The following is a 19275-nucleotide window of genomic DNA, read 5'->3' as shown; positions in this document are numbered from 1 at the left end:
TCCATGGACTTTTCTTTGCTCCAGTGGAAACTATTTTAATAGACTTTCTTTAGACTCATGCAAATACTCAGAGTTTTAAAGAGAGTCCCTGAAGTGTCTGTCTCCTTAAGTTTTCCATACTACAAGGAAATTGGTTTTGCACATCTTACAGTTTGCCCAGCTTTGGCTGGATACATATTTATTGATAACCTTCCAGATGCCAGCCCTTGGACTTGGGAGACAGGAGAGGGGAGTGGGAAGGACATGGCATTTGTATTTCACAGATCAGGATTAGAATTCAGGTTTCAAAGCACTTCCCTTTGACACAATGTAGCCTCAGGTATCAAATAGGATGTCAATCTTAAATCCTAATCCTAATAATGCTAATACTAATACTAAGCCACTACCAATGCTAATACTTGTGCTAATACTGATGCCAATTCTAATATTGACAGCAATTGCAATAGCAATACCCATTCTAGTACTGCATAGTCATCATGGTCCTCCAGAGAAGCAGAACCAATAGAATGTGTATATATAGAGAAAATGATTTCTTTTAAGCAATCAGCTCATGCAGTTATGGACAGTGGCAAGTCCAAAATCTGCAGGGTGGGCTGGCAGGCTGGAGTCCCAGGGAGGGGCTGAGGCTGCTGTTCAAGTCCTAAGGCAGTCCACTGGCAGAATCCTCTCTTGCTCAGGAGAGGTCAGACTTTGTTCTAGCTGGGCCTTCAACTGATTGGATGGGGCCCACCACATTATGAGGGGCAATCTGCCTTACTCAAAGTCCACTGATTTAAATGTTAATCTCATCTAAAAACACCCTGTCACAAACATCCAGAATAACAATCAACCAAATATCTGGGCACCATGGCCCAGCCAAGTTAACATATAAAATTAACCATCACATACTGGTACTGATACTAATATTAAAATGTACTAACATTGTATCAGTCAGTTTCACCAGAGAAACATAACCAGTAAGATGTAAATATATATAGAGAGAGACATTTATTGTGAAGAATTGGCTTATACCATTGTGGAGGCTGGCTACCCAAGTCTGAAATCTCTATGGCAGGCTGTCAGGGAGGGAACACTGGTGTTCTCAGGCAGAAGCTGATGTTACATTCCACAGGTGGAATTTCTTCTTCTTCTGGGTAATCTCAGTTCAGCTCGTAAGATCTTTCGACTGACTGAATCAGGCCCACCCAGATTATTTAGGATAATCTCCTTTACTTAAAGGCAACTGATTATGGACTTTAATCACATCTACAAAATACCTTCACAGCAACACCTAGCTAGTATTTGATTGATTGTTTTCATACTGTGGCCTAGCCAAGCTGACATATAAAGCTGACCATCGCAAACATGTAAAGCAACAAGCATACAACCTGGCACGTATATGTGTCCAGTCATTTCTAGCTAGGATGGTGAGAGATTCAAAGGCAGACACTGTATCAATCCTGATATTAAGAAGCTTGAGATATAGTAGAAAAGATATGGTTAGACTCAAGCATTTATATGACAAGCTAATAAACCAACCAACAGCTTACATTTAGTAAACCATTAGAATGTACCAGTCCGTGTGAAGAGCTTCACATATATTTTTACATTTCATTTTCATACAACTCTATGAGATAAGTATTGTTTGTATTTTGCAGTAGAGAAAACTGAGTCTCAGGAAGTTTAAGTTATTTGCCTAAGTTCACACAGCTAACAAGTTCCAGAGCAAGGATGCTCATCTGGGATGAGCCAACAGTGTTAGCCAAGACAGAGAGAACAAAGTTTGGTAGAAGGGAAGCAGAGGAAGTGTTCAGTAGAGTCAGAGATGGGGAGCATCCTGGGCAGGCCTGTGGTAAGGGGAGAACTTGGACTGGTAGAACTAAGAATAAAGGGCTGAGAAAGAGCAGGATGTTCTACAAGGAGGGGCAAAGATCTGGAGAGAGGACACCTACGTGGGGCACAGGGAGTGCAGTGGCAATGCCCTCCGTCCAGGGGGTGTAAGAGAGGAGACAGGATGCCTAGACACAACAAACCTGTCAAGTCTATCGAACTCATCACATTTTTGGGTTGAGCAGATTTCTCTGAAAAACCACTAAAGATGCTGAATAGAACCAGGAGCCCAGGAGGCAGAAACCATTGGTGATATGGTCGATTAACGTTAACGGTAATAGTAAGAAGAGGAAGAAGAGAAGAAAGAAGAGAGAGTGAGGAAGAAGGAGGGAGGGTTCTGAGAAGGTCACTTTCTTCGCAGAGCCTGTAATTTTTGTGGCTCATTTGTAGGAAAGTGAGCTTACATGCCGTGCTCATGTAACTTTTTGGGACACGTTCTCATTGTTTTCTTAAGTCCCTAAGCCATAAGGAAAATCACGGAAAAATGGAGGATTTGAATATCTGAAAGCTGCTAGTCCAACTTGGCCAAGGCATTTTTTTGGGTGCAAAATTTATAAAATGCCTTGAAAGTATTTTCCATGGCACATTCAGTGACTTCACTCAGCCCTGCTTAAATGGTCTATTTTGGTTTTGAGTTCATAAAGCCCCTCTCTCTCCCCCTCGTCTCCCTGCTCAGGTTCACGTCCAGATAAAACAGCTAACTCAAATATAGTGTAAAAATACAAGCCCCTTTTAGCCTGGCTTTTCATGCTGCGCCCCAAAGTGTGCCTGGGTGTTGAAAGTGAAGAGGGGTGGGGCTGGGGGAGGGTGTTTTTCCAGCCCAAGTTATGAGAGTGGGCACTTTCTCGAGCTTGTAGCGAGAGCCACTGCACCATTGCTGCAGTGGAAACCATTCAGGATGATGCCCGCATGTAGTGGTCGGTTGAGAGCTGGAAAACTTGCCAAAGTCAGCAGCTGGAGTAAGTAGAGTAAATCAAGTTAAGAGGGAACAGGACAAGATTTTGGAAAAGGAGAGAATACATGGGTCAAACCATTAACCAGACCTGCCGGGTTAAGATGATGAGATATAAATTGACTGGTATTTCCTGGGTTTAGAAAATGAAGTCTGGATGGGATTTATATCTGGTCCTCTGGCCCTCCGTGCTCTTGGGTTCCTCCCTTCCCCGCCTGCCTGCCCAGTAGGCCTCAGGTGTGGGGCATTTAGAGCAGGATGGGGCGCAAGCCAGAAAGCTCTGGGTTTTGCAGCTATAAATACATTTATCCAGCCCGTCATCCTCAATTAGTGCTGGAGTGCCCACAATGCAGTGCTCGTCCTACAGGCTGCACCCCAGGCTGCACAGGGCCCCCAGGCCTCTCCTTTCTGGTCTTTTTAAACCTTTTCTCTTCACATCCTGACAGATATCTGTGGGACACGGCTCTGTCCTTGTTGGAACCATGATAGAAATATTGGCCATGGGGGACTTGGTGAAAAGGAGACTGTGCTTCTAGGCAAGTTCTGACGCTGCTTTGGTGACGGGGGATCCTTCTCCCCTTTCCTGGCCCTGCTGGCTCATGTTGATGGAGGAGCTGGGCTCTGGTCTGTTGTTGTTCTCAAGGGTGACAAAGCACTCCTCTAGCAATATGTGTTTTTTTTTTTTATGCTTAACCTTCCAATCGTCCTGTGAGAGAGATAGTAGAGCTTATTTGTTCCATCTTTAAGATGAGGAAATTTAGGCTCAGAATGCTTAAGTGGCTTACCCATGGCTGCACAAGCCATGCACAGCAGAGGCAGGACTATGAGGTTGATGCAATTATCCCCATTTTACAGATAAAGAAACTGAGGCTCAGAGAGGCTAAGAAAGTAATACAAAGACAAACAGTGAGTGAGGGTTGGAGCTAGGGCTTAAATACAAGATTATTGACTCCACAGCATCACTGAACGTCCCTGCTCTGAAGTCCTGTTCTCCCCACTGCTGCCCCTGTAAAAACCCCTAGAAAATGCCTGGTGGGGCCTCGGGACTTGGAGAAGATGGCTGTTGCCTCCCTCCCCCACCCCACCCCACACACATGGACTTGCTCTAGGCTCTACTTCTCACCATCATTCTATCCATTTATTCATCCATCCACCCACTCAAATAATCACCAAGTGCTCATTGCATCAGGACCTGAGCTGGGTGCTGGAGACACACCTGTGAATAAGTTCCATGTCTGGGAGTCATCCTTGATCCCTGTTTTTCCTTATTTTCACTACTACTACTATCTTAGTCTGTTGCTGATTCTGTCAATTCCACCTGTAGCCTTGAAGGCATTCCTTTTTCTCCTCTCCATGGCTACGTCCTATCCTAAGACCTCATCATCTCAGTGATAGCCACTTAACTGGTCTTTTCATGTGTCCGCTGGTCTCTTCCCCACACAGTAGTCAGAGTGAGTTTTTCAAAAGCTAGATCAAATCACTTCACTCCCCTGTTTCAAATCTCTTACTGGATTTTCATCATACTTAGAAAAAAGACAAACTCCTTACCATGATGGGTAAGACCTTTCATAATCGGCCTATATGTGTCTGACCTCATCTCCTTCCATTGCTACTCATCCTCTCCCTCCCTGAGCTCCAGACATACTAGCTTTACTTCTGTTCTTCTCACACCTCAAGGGCTTTCCTGCTTCAAAGCTTCGGCCCCAGCTCTCCCCTGCCTGGAAGGCAATGTCCTGGAGCTGGCTCCTTCCTGTCTTCTTGTCTCAGCTCTAGTATAGATTCCTTCTAGAAGTGTTTCTTGGCATACTATTGAAAGAAGCCCCCTCATCTTTCTCCATCTCATTCCTCTATTTTAACTTTCTGTATCACTTATCACTCTCTAGTATCATTTGTAATTTGTTTATTTTCTTTCTCTGCCCATTAGAATGCAATCCCATGAGGCCAGGAGCTGAGTCTCTCTTCTTCACTGCTGTGTTCTCCACACTTAAAACAGTGCTTGCATGAGGTAGGTTTTGCAGCTATAAATACAGATAAGATGGATAGATATGTGTTGAACAAATAGATGGATAGATATGATCCCTGCTTCTATAAAGCTTACAATCTGGTTGGAGAGATTAAAAATCTTAAGTATTTGTTAATATTACCAGACACTTAATGACTTACGTGATTTCAGACTCTCTCCCTAATTCTGACTGCTGTTTTCAGAGCTGCCCTTTATCTTCGTGGACCCTGCTGGCTACAAGTGCCCTTTGTCCACATTTCAGAGGAGAGAGATCTGAGTCAACAAATGTTTTGATTGGTCAGTCAATGGGAAAGACTTCTGGGGATGACAAAATTTAAAATAAAGACTTCTGTTATCCCTGTTCTGCAGGAAGTTAAGCCTTGAACCTTGGCGTCTTTTATGAGTTTGCACCTAAGAGTCCTACTTCTGCACTTTAGAGTCTTACAGAATGTGTCTGATGTCTTTTCCTCTTTTGAACTAAAATATGTTCATTTCCAAAATTTTGTAATATACAGCCAAATATAGAGAAGAATAGCAAGTTACCTAAAATCCCATCCATTAGAGATAAAGTCTATTAATGCATTGATGTTTTTTCTTCCTGTATTTTTGGTATGCAATATATAAATCTATCCATCTCTATCTGTCGGTCTAGAACTTTTCACAAATTTGGGATCATGGAGTATGTACAAAGTAACATGTTTGCAGAATACAAAGAATTAATGAGGAGAGACTGCATGAGGGCTGTTAGTGGGCAGGGCCAGGCTCATGTAGGCCCTGAAGCCACTGTGAGAAGGCTGGCTGCTATGCTAAGTGCAATGTGAAGGCGTTGGAGAATTTTAAGGAAGAGAGTGCCATGATGCAATTCACGTTTGGGACAGCCTACTCCTCTGCTCTCCCCACACTGGAGGCAGGCAGGAAATTAGGAGGCTGTGGCAGTGATTCAAGTAAGAGAGGGGGAGAGTGCAAAATAGGGAGATGGACAGAAGTGGTGGAGTGTAGAGGACTTCCTTTTGGACTGGATATTGGGATGTGAAAGAAAGGGAGGGATTCTTTGTCGGTGAGCGTTATGTAAACAAGGCTTTCGCATACGGATGCTCTGGGTATCCTGACTATTATAAGAATTGCATATGATTAAAGACACATCCAAAGACATTAGAAAGGGTTTACAAACTTAACAGACAAGGCTAGAAACCGAGCTGCAATACTGTGATATATTGCCGTGATTAACTGCTTTCATAAGAAGAGATGATGACTATTTGATCACTTCATTGTAAGGAGAGGGAGGTGCCTAGGTGTCTGTAAGTTTCCTTCTGTCCAAACAAGAATGATTAACTTCAATTATGGCTGCCTTTGGAGAACTGTGCAGGACTTTTAGTGTGTTTCAAAGTATTTCATTTAGACATTTTGGAAAAACATACATCTCTATTCATAGCAATGATTACTGTTCTGATTTATAAGTTCTGCTCCCCTGTAAATCATTCAAAACTCAAAAATTAAATTTTATGGCATAACACTTTGATGGCTCTATGCCTGAGCAAAGGGCAGGAGGAATGCAATTTTTCTTACTGCCAATTATGATTGGACCTCTTTTCGTTATGTCTTTTTTTTTTAATAGAGCAGATGGTTCAAGTCCTATATATATATATATATATATATATATATATATATATATGAAGAGAGGTAGACTAATGCTCTATTAAGAGAAACATTCAAAACTTGACTTTTAAAAACTGGTATGCTTTTCGTCGTTAGTTCAATCTTATTCAGTTTTAGAATTATGTATCCTAAGCATACTAAGAATTTAATATAAATTTCCATGTCCAAAGCATAGATGGATGCCTGTGGGGTTTGGCCATTTAATTGCTTTGGGTGCAAAGCAATCGATCTTCTGGATCCTGATGCTCCTTTTCTGTCCTTCTTCAGCCTTTGCAAAGTCTGCAGTTGTTGAGAAATGAAGTGTTACTCAGACAAGGCTGAGCAGCCCTTTGCACATGTCTGTATTTGGCTGAAGTGTGTATCATGGAACACACAGCCCTTTGATATTTTCATTTCCTTTTTGGTGTTTCTTTTCTTAGAACTGAGAAGTTGGTTTCTCTCAGCCTTTGTTCTTTTTCCATAATCACAGCGTTGCCTAATAGCTTTCCGTTAATCGCCATCACACCAAATAGCAAATATTAAAGGGGGAATATCAATGCGTCTGTGAATTATGTGGTATTTATGCAGAGTCTTCTAAGAACACATATCACAGAGTCCTGCAAACTATTAAGGCTCTCTGGTGTAGTTATTATCTTTTAAGTCAATCTTTGGAGTCTGCTTTGACTTCAAGGACTAGAAACGCCCTTATACAATAAGTACCTTGACACAACAACCTGTGGCAGCTGAAGTATTGCAAATACTCTCAGGCTCCATGTTTGATTCTTCCAAGAAAAATCTGGACTCTGGGCTGATGAATCAAAAGTTATTTCCCATGAGCTGAAAACACAGTGGAACTTTTAACCTTTGCTTTATACATTCCAAGCAAGGAGCATATCCATCTTTTTGTATTCTTAATGCAAAGGAAGTATTTATTTTATGGGGACTATTAAATGGGTTTCCTAAGCAATGTGCTTTCTAGAACACAGACCATGTATGTTACATAAAACAGACGTACTTCCATCCCAGGGGCATCTCTGGTCCTCTCTCTTTTCTTCTCACCTCTCTGAGCTTTGATCTTGATGGAGTGATGCTTTTGCCTCTAGCTGCAAGATTCATAAATCTGAGGGGAGGAAGAGGTTGACATTTTGGCTCTTCTCTCTCTTAGAGATTCATGCTCAATTTATCAAAGGCCTCCTCTCTAAGAACACACCTGTAACACCTCAACATCCTTGTAAGGTTTCTGTGACCTTTTCTGTCCTTTTGGTTTTTAAAGGCTGATGCAGCTTCTGGTATGTGGGGGATTTGTGAGGTTAATGGGATACTTCTAGGAGGTTTAAGTTTTTGCCAGAGTGTTGAATGATGAGGTAAGAGTAGGGTGTACTTTTGCTACAAGGGGATACTTTAAGCTGAGATGCGGCAGGATAAGTCCCTGTATTTTCTACATTAGGAGGCTCTCTTTCAGGCAGTTCCCAACAGGGTAGCCCTATAACAAGGAACCCACAGATTCCTGACTTTGGAATTTTACCTTTGAGTTTCAAACACCTCTCAAAAAGTCCAATGAAGTTCAGAGCCATGAGATTTATAATAAACAAGCTTACTTTTGATGAACTTCCATTTTTCCAAGGAGATCAATGAAACTTTCCTAAGTCAGACATTGTGCAGAAACATTCCAATTTTCTCCTCCCCCTTATTTCACTGAACTTCCCCTTTTCCTAGGCCTTAAGGTTCATCTGCCCTCAATTTTCTGGTTTTAGCATCTCCCTAATTCTGCACCAGGATGCTTTGGGTTTTATGGAAGCATTGTGTAGCAGGAAGAGTTTTGAAGCCAGACAATTTTGGTCCAAGTTCTGGCTTAGTCATTTCCTAGCTTTGTAGTCTTGAATAAGTCACTTAATCCTCCAGTTTTATTAATCTGTAAAAGGTGGTTAATAACCCTAACTTTGCTGGGTCACTGTATGGATTAAATGAGATAGCTCATGAAAGCATCAACACGTAGTACGCACCCTCAGTGAATGCTGCTTTTTTGCTTCCTATGACACTGAAGGAAGGGTTTGAATTGGAGGAAGATCATCATCAGGTTTGTGTTTAGAACCATCACTCTGGCTGTGGTGTTGAGTGTGCATTGGAGGGATGTATTAGTTATCTATTGCTGTGTAACATATTATCGGTTAGTGGATTAAAATAACATACATGTATTACCTCACAGTTTCTGTGTCAAGAATCCAGGCATGACTTAGCCAGTCTCCAGGATCTCTCATGAGCTGCAATCAAAGTGTCACCTGGGGCTGGGGTCTCATCTGAAAGCTCAACTGGGAAAAGATTCACTTCCAAGCTCATGTGGTTGTTGACAGGAGTCAGTTCTTTGCAGGTCATTGGACTTAGGACCTCAGTTCCTTGCTGGGTTTCAGCTGGAAATCAACCTCAGTTCTTTGCTACATGGGCCTCTCCACAGTGCAGCTCAAACTTGGCAGCTTGCTTCATAAAAATTAGCAAGGGGGAGAGTCTAGCAGCAAGACAGAAGCCAGAATCTTATGTAATCTATTCATGGGAGTGACATCCCATCACATTCGCTCTATTCTATTTGTTAGAAGCAAGTCAGTCAAGGAGATGAGGTTACACAAAGGGAGAGGATGTCATCAAGAGGTGGGGCTCCTTGGAGGCCATCTTGGAGTCTTTCCTCCAGAGATGGCATTAGCTAGAGGTAGGGAAACTAAAGTTGGAAGACTGTTTAGTGGTATAGGTAAGGGATGGCAGTCAGAACAAGGGTGGTGAGTATCCAAGTGGAGAGAGGTACACATATTTGTCATCTATTTAGGAGACAGATGAGATGGGAATGGTAAAGTCGGGATGAAGATAACTTCCAGGTTGGTGGCTTACTCAGCTGAGGTTAAAAAGTGGTGAGAATCTCTGAGAAGGAGAACCAATGAGGTTTTATGGGGGGTAAAAACAATGAGTTTAGTTTCAGTCATGTGTTTTAGAGACTTCTACTCTCATCTTTGCTGGAGGGATGGCCGGCCCAGAACTCAGTCTTGTTCCAATAGAATTTTATGCAGAATCCCAGGGTATAAAACAATTAAAAATGGAATCTAGGATGAATCTAGGATGGGTATGAATGGGAGTAATGCCTGCTGAAGTTCCCCCTTACCTCTGCAGCAACTCCTTAGGTACCATATTGATTTTGGGTTTGAATATACTGACTTGAGGTTTTATCCACTCTAATTAATATGGGATATAAATATATACATTTTAAATAGTACATAAGGAAGTGAGGGTATTGAAAATTCTTAAAGTCTTGTGTAATCTGCAAGTGTTGAGAATTTGTATGATACAACACCACCTTTTCTCTTCTCTGTGTAGAGCCCCACAGCAAATAAGGCTCAACTTATGTGACTTTGAATATCTCTACCTCTACATTACTCCTATGACCCTAAGGAGACCATAGCTGCCTGGAGAGGAGTTTTGGAACTATAGCTTCCACTTTCTGGATCCTGATTGTGATTCTGCTATCCAGAATCATTAGTTATCATTAGTTCCTGAATTAAGTTCTGTGTAAAGACTCTTAAACTCTTAGTGTAGCTCTGATTGGCAGAAATTACTCTCCTTTTATTATTTTAGTGTATCAGTCAACTATTGCTTCATAACAAATAACATAAAATCTCAGTACCCTACAAAATAAGCATTTATTTAACTTGCATATCTGCAGGTCAGCTGGGGGTTGGCTGACCTAGATTGGGTTTGGATCATTAGTGCTAAGGTACAGGTTAAGATAAGATCTGCTCCATGTATCTCGCATCCTCCATGTATCAGTAGGCCAACCAGAGTATACTTCCCTCATTGTGATGGTAGAGGCATATGAAGCCACACCATATAACTTAAGCTCATTTCAAACTCCAGCTCATATCACATCTGCTAATATCCCATTAACCAAAGCAAGTCATGTATATAAGCCCAGAGTCGCGAGTGAGAAAGTATACTCCCACAGATGCTTCAGGGAGGAAATAAATATCTTTGAACAGTAGTCTAGTATACCACGATTATTAAATTTTATAAAGAATATGAAAATCCTTGATAATGTCTGACATATGGTAAATACTTAATAAATATTAATACATATTCTTCTTCCTCCCTCCTCTTCCTTCTTGTCTTTCTTTCATGCGTTCTTCCCATCCGAGCTATGCCTTTTTTGCACATAATTGACCAGTATCAGCCAAAGGCAAAGCTCTATCAGTATCAAGCATGAGACTATTATTAGATTGTGAATCACTCCCCAAATTGAGGGAAACACTTCAAAGAATTTTAGAGAATCATCTTAGGGAACTAGAACACGGTTTTTAGAGGTTTGAGAATGAATTCTGGTTACACTATGTACTAGCTAGGTGTATTAGTCACAGTGCAAGTGGAGAAGCAAATCCAGTAGAAGGTATATATTAAGAGACTTATTGTGAGGAATTCCCTTACATGATTGTGGGGGCTGCTGGGCAACTCTGAGATCTGTAGAGCAGGCCGTCAGGATGGGCAGGCTGGAAGCCTCAGGGAGGAACTGACACTGTAGTCCTCAGGGAGAATTTCTTCTTCCTCAGGGAAGACTCAGCTCTGCTCTTAAGCCCTTTCAACTGATTGAATCAGGCCCATCCAAATTATCTAGGATAATCTCCCTTCTCATTCAACTGATTCTGGACTTTAATCACACCTGCAAAATACCTTCCCAGCAACATGTAGATTTGTGTTTGATGGAATAACCAGACTGTAGCCTTGCCATGTTGACATGTCGGAAGACTATCACACTGGGTAGGGGGGGCCTCTGGTTCCTTAGCTGTGAAAGTGGAAATTATATCTATCTTGTAGTGTTACCACAGATTAATTGAGATAACTTCCTTCAAGCTTTGCTGCTAAGACAAACCTGCCCATCCCTACTGAATTCCTGTTTTTCAGTGGAGTGTGTGGTAAATATCTGATGCTGGACTTTACATGATAACAAAGGAATGGAGTTGACCTTTATGTTGAAAAAGTCCATTTTGCTATTTACTAGCCTCCAAATAATTCCTAGTTACAGTCATGTACTACTTAACAATGGGGATACATTCTGAGAAATGCACTATTAGGTAATTTTGCTGTTGGGTGAACATCATAGAGTGTACTTATACAAACCTAGATGGTATAACCTACTACACGCCCAGGCTGTATGGTACTAATCTTATGGGACCACTATCGTATATGTGGTCTGTCATTAATTGAAACATTCTTATGCAGCACATGACTGTATTCAGTCTGTATGGTCCAAAGTTTGCTGTGAATTTAAGTAAATAGGAAATGTCGCCACATGACATAGATTGGTACTTGCATATACATATCTCATTATCAGTAATTCAAATTATTTCAGAAAACTTAAGAGGGTGTTTCTGACTATCAGAATCTCAGACAGACAGTGGACCCAAGGAGAGGCCCAGGCCAGGATTGAAATGCTGACAGAGCAGAGAAGGCTATGGATTCTTGAATTTCTCCAGGGCTTTAAAAATGACCAGGGGAGTCAAGGTGTGTCAGCTGTGGCAAGTCACTTCTTTCCTGTGGGCTGTAGTTTTCTTTTCTGCAAAAGTGATAACATTGGCTGAGGTAACCATACACTTTGCTGTCCTATCTGGTGTACTTTTGATGGTGAAAGGGTTAATTATTCCAGGAGAATAGCTCTAAACTGGGTTTGTCCAGGTGACTCGGGGCATATAGTCACCCCAACATTGGATAAGTTCTATGAGCCCATGAATCTCTAGGGAAGATTAACACCTACCAAGAACCATCCACATGCAGACCCCTTACTTAGCATATAGGTTACGTACCACAACATATTTAAACTATCTGCTTCGGCTTTGCTTTTCCCACTGGTCTCCACACCCCTCAAGGTCCAGGCCATATCATACTCTTGATAGCTCTTGGCATAGGATAGTTTCTTCATCAATGTGTACTGAATCCTCTTAATTCTCAAATAACTCTATGGGGTAGGTGACTGTATTTCCTCCCCAGAGATGATGGAGAAGCTTGCAGGGGTTCCCACCACAGGAGCAGGCATGCCTGTGGTGTTTTCCAGGCTGCCAGGCAGAGCTGTGGTTCTGCGGGCTCCAGGCCTGCTCCCCATCTCAGGCCCCAGGCCTGGGCTTTCCCAGGCACATGTTACCTCTGATGATATTAAAGGTCAGGCCAGGTCCTTTATAGGCCGCGGGAAGTGAAGCTTATTTCTTGCCAGGGGAGTTATTATGGCTGGTATCACAGGGTTTACAGGCCCCGGGAACCATGTCGTGGGGCTTTTGAGTTTAAATGGAGGCAATTCATAGGCTCCAGAAGACTTGTAATGTTTATAAGAATTGCACAGTTTCGTGTAACTCTCAGGTGCCTAAAATTCAAGTCTTCGTTTCTCAGTCATTGTAAGATGCAGGCTGTCAAAGCGAATATCAGGCTCTAATTTCTTAGAGAGACGACAGAACTAAATAAAATCTCAATATGGAGCTTAAAACACAACTCTCCAGACTACTTTGGAAACATTAAAAATGCCCCTTATTCCTAAGGTTATCCTAGTTCGTAAACTAAAACAAAGTTTTCCGCTGATACACAGAACTTGAGAAATTACAATAAAGAAAGCATTTTTTGTAGGACAAATCAAACGTCAAATTTTTAGTAGGAACCAACCTGGAACTGTGAAGATGACTTCATGTTTATGTTGGCTTAAACCTGTGTGTATGTGTGTGTGAGAGAGGGTATGTGTGTGTGTGTTTGTGTGTGTGTGTATGAGTGTCTATGTGTATGTGTATATGTGTGTATGTGTGAGTGTGTGCTGGTGTATATGTAAATGTAGGTATATGTGTGTATGCCTTGTGTGTGATTGTGTAGGTGAGTGTGTGTATGTAAACATGTATGCCTGTATATGCCAGTGTGAGTGTGTTCGTGTGTGGTGTGTGTGAGTATGTATGTGCATGTATGAATGTGTATGTGTGTCTGTGTGTCTACTTTCACTAGGGACATAGGGAAATCCTCTCTGAGAAGCTGACATTTGAATGAAGGAGGCAGCCATGCAAAGACAGCGATTATCAAGCTCAAAGTCCTTGAGTTAGAAACAAGTGTGATGTGTACAAGGAATATAATGAAGGCAGTGTGGCTAGAACCTGGTGTTCCAGGTGGGGTGGAGGGAGATGAGATCAGAGGGGTAGGTAGGCTGAGACACATACAGTGCTGTAAGCCACTATAAGGACTTTGATTTTGGACTCAGGCTTATGGGACACCATTGGAGGATTTTGATCAGCAAAATGATACATTCTGACTTACACTTAAAAAAGATCACTTTGGCTTTTGTAGGAAGGCTAGAGAGGAAGCAGGAAGGACCGCTGCAGGAGTTCAGTAGGGACCTGGAATAGGATGGAGTGTTGACGGTGGTGGGAAGATTGGGTCTGCTTTGTATTTGGGAGGTCAATGGCTATGCTGGTAATTGGATGTGAGGGGTGAGGGAAAGAGAAGAATAAAAGATCATGCCTAGGCTTTGGTCAGTGGAACAAGGTAGTCAATGGTATCCTTGGCAAATATGGAGAACACTGGAAGAAGAACTGGTTTGTGGCTGGGAAGTAGCGGAAATCAAGAATTCTTTAACCACATTAACTTTGAGAAGCATATTTCCTTCCTCTCCCTTCCCTTCCTTTCCTGGCTCTCCCTCCTTCTCCTGTTTCCCTTTTTTTTTCTCTTTTCTTTCCTTTTCTGAGGGCCTAAGCATTGTGTTAGGTGCTGTGATACCAGGAGGAGGTGACAGAATTGTTGCTCTCAAGTAACTCACACACTAATGGGAATCGTTGGTGCATAAACAGTTAGGAGGTATTGAGAAAAGTGCTCTAATAAAGTTTTGCCCAACTGCTATAGAAACAGAGGGGAGGAAATATCTAGCTCTGGCGTCTTCAAGAAATAACATAAGAGATAAGATTTATTGAATTGTCTGAGCTCTCCTGTCTAGTACCCAAATCCTTATTCTTTTTTCTTAACTCTTAGCTTTAAACCTGGAAGCTGGTCATTGATTCTTTGGTTATATGCACACTCTTATATTTCCTGGATTGAGGTACTGGCTCCTTTCCTGGCTACAGTTTCAGCCTTTGACTTGATGCATTGATAGATTAGCCTCAGAGTAACAGCAGGCTAAACCTGACCTCTGGTTCAAGTACATGGTTCTGTGGGTGGCCCCTAATTGGTCCTGCCCTGATGGGCAGGGCATACACAGGTTCTACCTGGGTTTGGGGAAGGCTTTATGGAGGAGGCAAGTCGTGAAGGAAGGATAGAAACAAGCCAGGCAAACAAAGCAAAGTCCTCATCCTTGCCTGGTTCCATCTGTGGGTGTAACAACAACATGTCTCATTTCTCCTACGGTACAGCTTCTCTTGACCAGTGCTGGGGTGTGGGGAAAGGGACTGATTGAAGTTGTAAGAAGGTAAAATGGTCTAATCTGCTAGGTTTTAGGCTAAGTACAACAGGCTGATAACAAGAGTGAGTAATGTAGTTCCTGTTTGTGAGGAGCTCAAAATTCAGTAAAGGGAACAGCTTTGTAGATAGATGATCCATTGAGGACAGAATATACTTCTTAGCCCCTTTGATTTTGAGCTTGGCCATTTGGCACATTTTGGTCAATGGAATATTAGAGGATGGAACATACACAGAAGGCTTAAATATGCTTGTGTAGTTTGGGCTTGACTCTTGGCTCCAGGAATCACCGTGAGAAGAGCGTGCCCCATAAGGAGGACAGACATCTGGAATAGGCCTGAATCTTACCTGTGGCCTGCAGCCAAGCCCAGCTCACTCATGGCATAGAGTAGAGTTGCCCCAGCTGACCTGTGGACCCATGAGCATGAGAATATATGCTTATTGACAGCAGACACTTACTTTTGGGCCAGCCTGTTATGCCGCATTATTGAGGAAATAGTTGACAAATACACCATTCATGCATCTTTCTTATCTAGTGGTCAGGAGCCTGTATCTCTTCATCCCAGTGTTCTCAGTCAACCCTATACCATGGCATGCCTGTTGCTTGACTTTTGTAGACAAACTATTCTGTAGTTTCATATTGATCTGAATGGATTGAGCTCTTCCGTTTTATAGGTAGGAGTTACCGTAAAGTCGTTTAATCCAGTCTCATCATTTTATAGATGAAGAAGTCAAGAGAATGCAATTTGGTTAAAATCTCACTCTTAGAGGTGCAGAGAGAGAATCCAGGCATTCTGACCTGCCCTTCTGTGCATCTTTTCCTTTTGCCAAATGACTTTTAATCCCATTAATTGAATGTTTCAGGATACTGTAAATCTACTTTAGCAGTGGAGAAAGAGTTGATAAGCAGACATAGAGGGAAGGTGAAGGCATCAGGGCGTGGTGCTAAAGAAAGTTGAAATCAATAGGTTGGTGAGGCGTTTGCCGTGGCTAGAAATAAAGGCTCTTCTGAAGTGCGCAATCATTAGACTTGTTCAGAGTTTCTCTGGGAAGAAAGGGATGAAATTAAACCATGGAAAATTCTGGCCAGGTCATGAAAAAACATTTTCCAAAAGAGCTGTTAATTTGACGGTGGAATGAGTCACAGTCCATGGGTAGGGCTGAAAATCCCATCAGCTGAATTACTCAAAACTTAACTGGACAATAAAAAAATGTATGGTCAAGGCAATCATCCCTTCAGGGTTAGGCCAAAGAGACACTGTGTCCCTGTTTGAACTTTTCCTCTGTATTTTCAGGCCAAATCTACATGGAAAATTACCTGGTACCTCAAATCATTAGAATGGCGGAGCCAGATTATTTCACTGTGGAAGACTTTTCCCATTTCACTTTTATTCAGGGTCAAATTCATTGAATGGTGACCAAACTTTCAATATTGTTATTGTGGCAGGCCTGGAACTTAACTAGCTGATAGTTGGAAAATAAAGTTTCTCGGTGAACTTAAACCTTGAATTTCCCGATTTATAAAAAAATATGATACTGTCTAGTAACAGTGATATCCCAATGGAGCTTACTAACTCGAAGTCACAGCAGTGTGATTTTAAAAACCTGGTTTTAAAAGCGTTCATCTTTAGATGTATGGTTGTCTTTCCCTCATCTTCTCTAAAGGTTCCGCACCCAATTCCAATACCTGTGTGGGAGTTTTCCCATACCACCAAACAATTTTCTGACACCAGCCGGATGTCCTACAATTCAACTCAATTCTGACACTATTTACCCGAAGATAGCATCGGGTTCCACAAGTTAAGGGCTCAGTCTTATAAGACTGCCCTCGACTTCGGATGCCAATCGCAAATCTAGGTTGTCACCTGCACTTCTGACTGGGTGGCTATAAATCAGAGGTTCTCATGACCCCCTCCTTGGGTTTGATTAATTTGCTAGAGTGGCTCACAAAATTCAGGAAACCTGTTACCTCACTAGATTACTGGTTTATTACAAAGAATATTAAAGGATACTAATCAACAGCCAGATGAAGAGATACATAGGGCGAGGTCCCGAACAAAGGAGCTTCTGTCCTCATGGAGTTTGGGGCCCACATGGTGGCACATGGATGCATTCTGGTTTACTAACCTGGAAGCTCTCCAAACCCTGCCCTTTTGGGTTTTTACGGAGGCTTCATTACATAGGTATGATTGATTAAAGCATTGGCCAGTGGTGATTGATTCAATATCCAGCCCCTCTCCTCTTCCCAGAGGTCAAGGGAATGGGATTAAATATTCCAACCTTCTAATCACAGGGTTGGTACTCCTAGCAACCACACCCGTTCTTTAGGTGCTTTCCAAAAATCGCCTCAATAACATAACAGAAGACCCCTTTATCGCTCTCATCTCTTAGGAAATTCTAAGGGTTTAAGGAGCTCTGTGCCAGAAATGGGTACAAAGACCAAATATGTATTTCTTATTATGAACCACAGTGATCACACTCTCCTTAATTTTTCTTTTAAAAGAAAAAAATGAGACGTGGTCCTCACATTGTGATAAACTGTAAAATGCCTGGTGAACGCCAGAACTCCTTCACTTCTCAGCTCAAGCATAACTCCTCAGGGAAGCCCTTCTGCACCCTGGTTTAGGACAGGAGTGAAATTCACAGAACTGAATTCCTCTTTTTCAGGGCATTTATGTCAGCCAGTAATTGTGCATTCATTGTTGTGATTCTTTTGTTAACATCTGTCTTCTTCATTAGTGTGTAAACTCTTCATTGAGCGTCTGTGATTCAGTGAGTGTATCACTGAGTGAGCAGACTGAGGATGGACATTCTTGGTTTTCGTTTATTATTTTAAATTTATTATTAAATTATTATATTAATAATTATATTATGTTATTTATTAATTGATATATTATATATTAAATTATAGTAATAATTATATTATGTTATTTATTAATTTATTTATTAATTCATATATTATATATTAAATTATTAAAATATAAAATAAATATTATATATATTTTATTTATAATAATTTATTATTATTCCTTCTTGAGGCCTCTGCTTATACCCCTTCCTGTGTCTCTTGTGAAATGGCCTCTTCAGTGGCTTGTAGTTGTCCTCAGGTTAAGTTCCAACTCCCCCTTGTGGCCCTAAAGACTTCTCGTGCTATTGGTTCTTCCTACCCATCTAGACGTTTCCCTTTCTCCCTAATTCCTACCCAGAACTCAACTTTTCAGCCACCACTGAACTTCTGAAATTTCTCGGATGGAAGTCTCTGTCTTTCCTGTCTTCCTCTCTCTTGCCCATGATTCTCTTAGGGTTTGTATTAGTTTCCTATGGTGGCTTTCCTATTACCACAAACTTGGTGTCTCAAAACAACAGAAATTTATTTATTCTCTCACAGTTCTGGTGACCAGAAGTCTGAAATCAAGGTCTCCACGGGGCCATTTTCCCTCTGGAGGCTCTAAGAAATAATCCATTTCTCATCTCTTCCTGTTTCTTGTGCTCTTGGTATTCCTTGTCTTGTGGCCACGGCTCTTTGCTCTGTCTTCACATCACCATCTGTGTGTGCATCTTCTCCTTTGTATGTCGATCTTATAAGGGTATTTGTTATTAGATAAGGGACCACCTGGATAATCCAGGACAATCTTCTCACTCAAGAGCCTTAACTTAATTACATCTGCAAGGCCCTTTTTCCAAATAAGATAATATTCATAGATTACAGGGATTAGGACATAGACATAACTTTTTGGGGGAAGGGCCACTATTCAACTCACTACAGGTCTTGATATTTTTTCTTATGAATTTAAACAACTTTTATTTTGTTCACTATAATGGCTAATTACCCTTTGTCATATTTGATAAGAATATTTTTGGCAATAGGCAGTTTGTCTCTTAATTCCCTTATGTTGTGTTGATGTGCAGTCTGGTAGAATCCATGACTGTTTAGGTTATTCTTGAGGTACACCTCTGTAGCCCCAAACTAAGAAGAATCCCAATCCTTATGCATGCCTCTAGAAGGAATTAAAGGGGACCCTCTACCTAATGTGCAGCAACATGTTTCATATTCTCTTTTTACAGATTTCTAGTTTGTTATATCCCACACTCTTCAAAATGTCTCATTCTCTGAATATACTCCTGTCTCATCAAAGAATCCTTCTTTCCATTTTAGAAAGAATAAGGAACTTTGAATAGGGACTGGATTTACTTGATAAGGACTTGTTAATTTTGTTAGCTAGGATAACATGGAGATTATGTAACATCCTTATCAGTAGAGATGCACACTCAAGTATTTGCAGGTAAAATGACATGATATCTCGAATTTGCTTTTAAATGCTTCAGCCAAAAACGGAGTAGTGGTGGGAATTACATAAAATAACATCTGTAAAATGTA

Source organism: Diceros bicornis, chromosome 8, assembly GCF_020826845.1.
Source record: "Diceros bicornis minor isolate mBicDic1 chromosome 8, mDicBic1.mat.cur, whole genome shotgun sequence".
Taxonomy (NCBI): Eukaryota; Metazoa; Chordata; class Mammalia; order Perissodactyla; family Rhinocerotidae; genus Diceros; species Diceros bicornis.
This window is presented reverse-complemented; position numbering follows the sequence as displayed.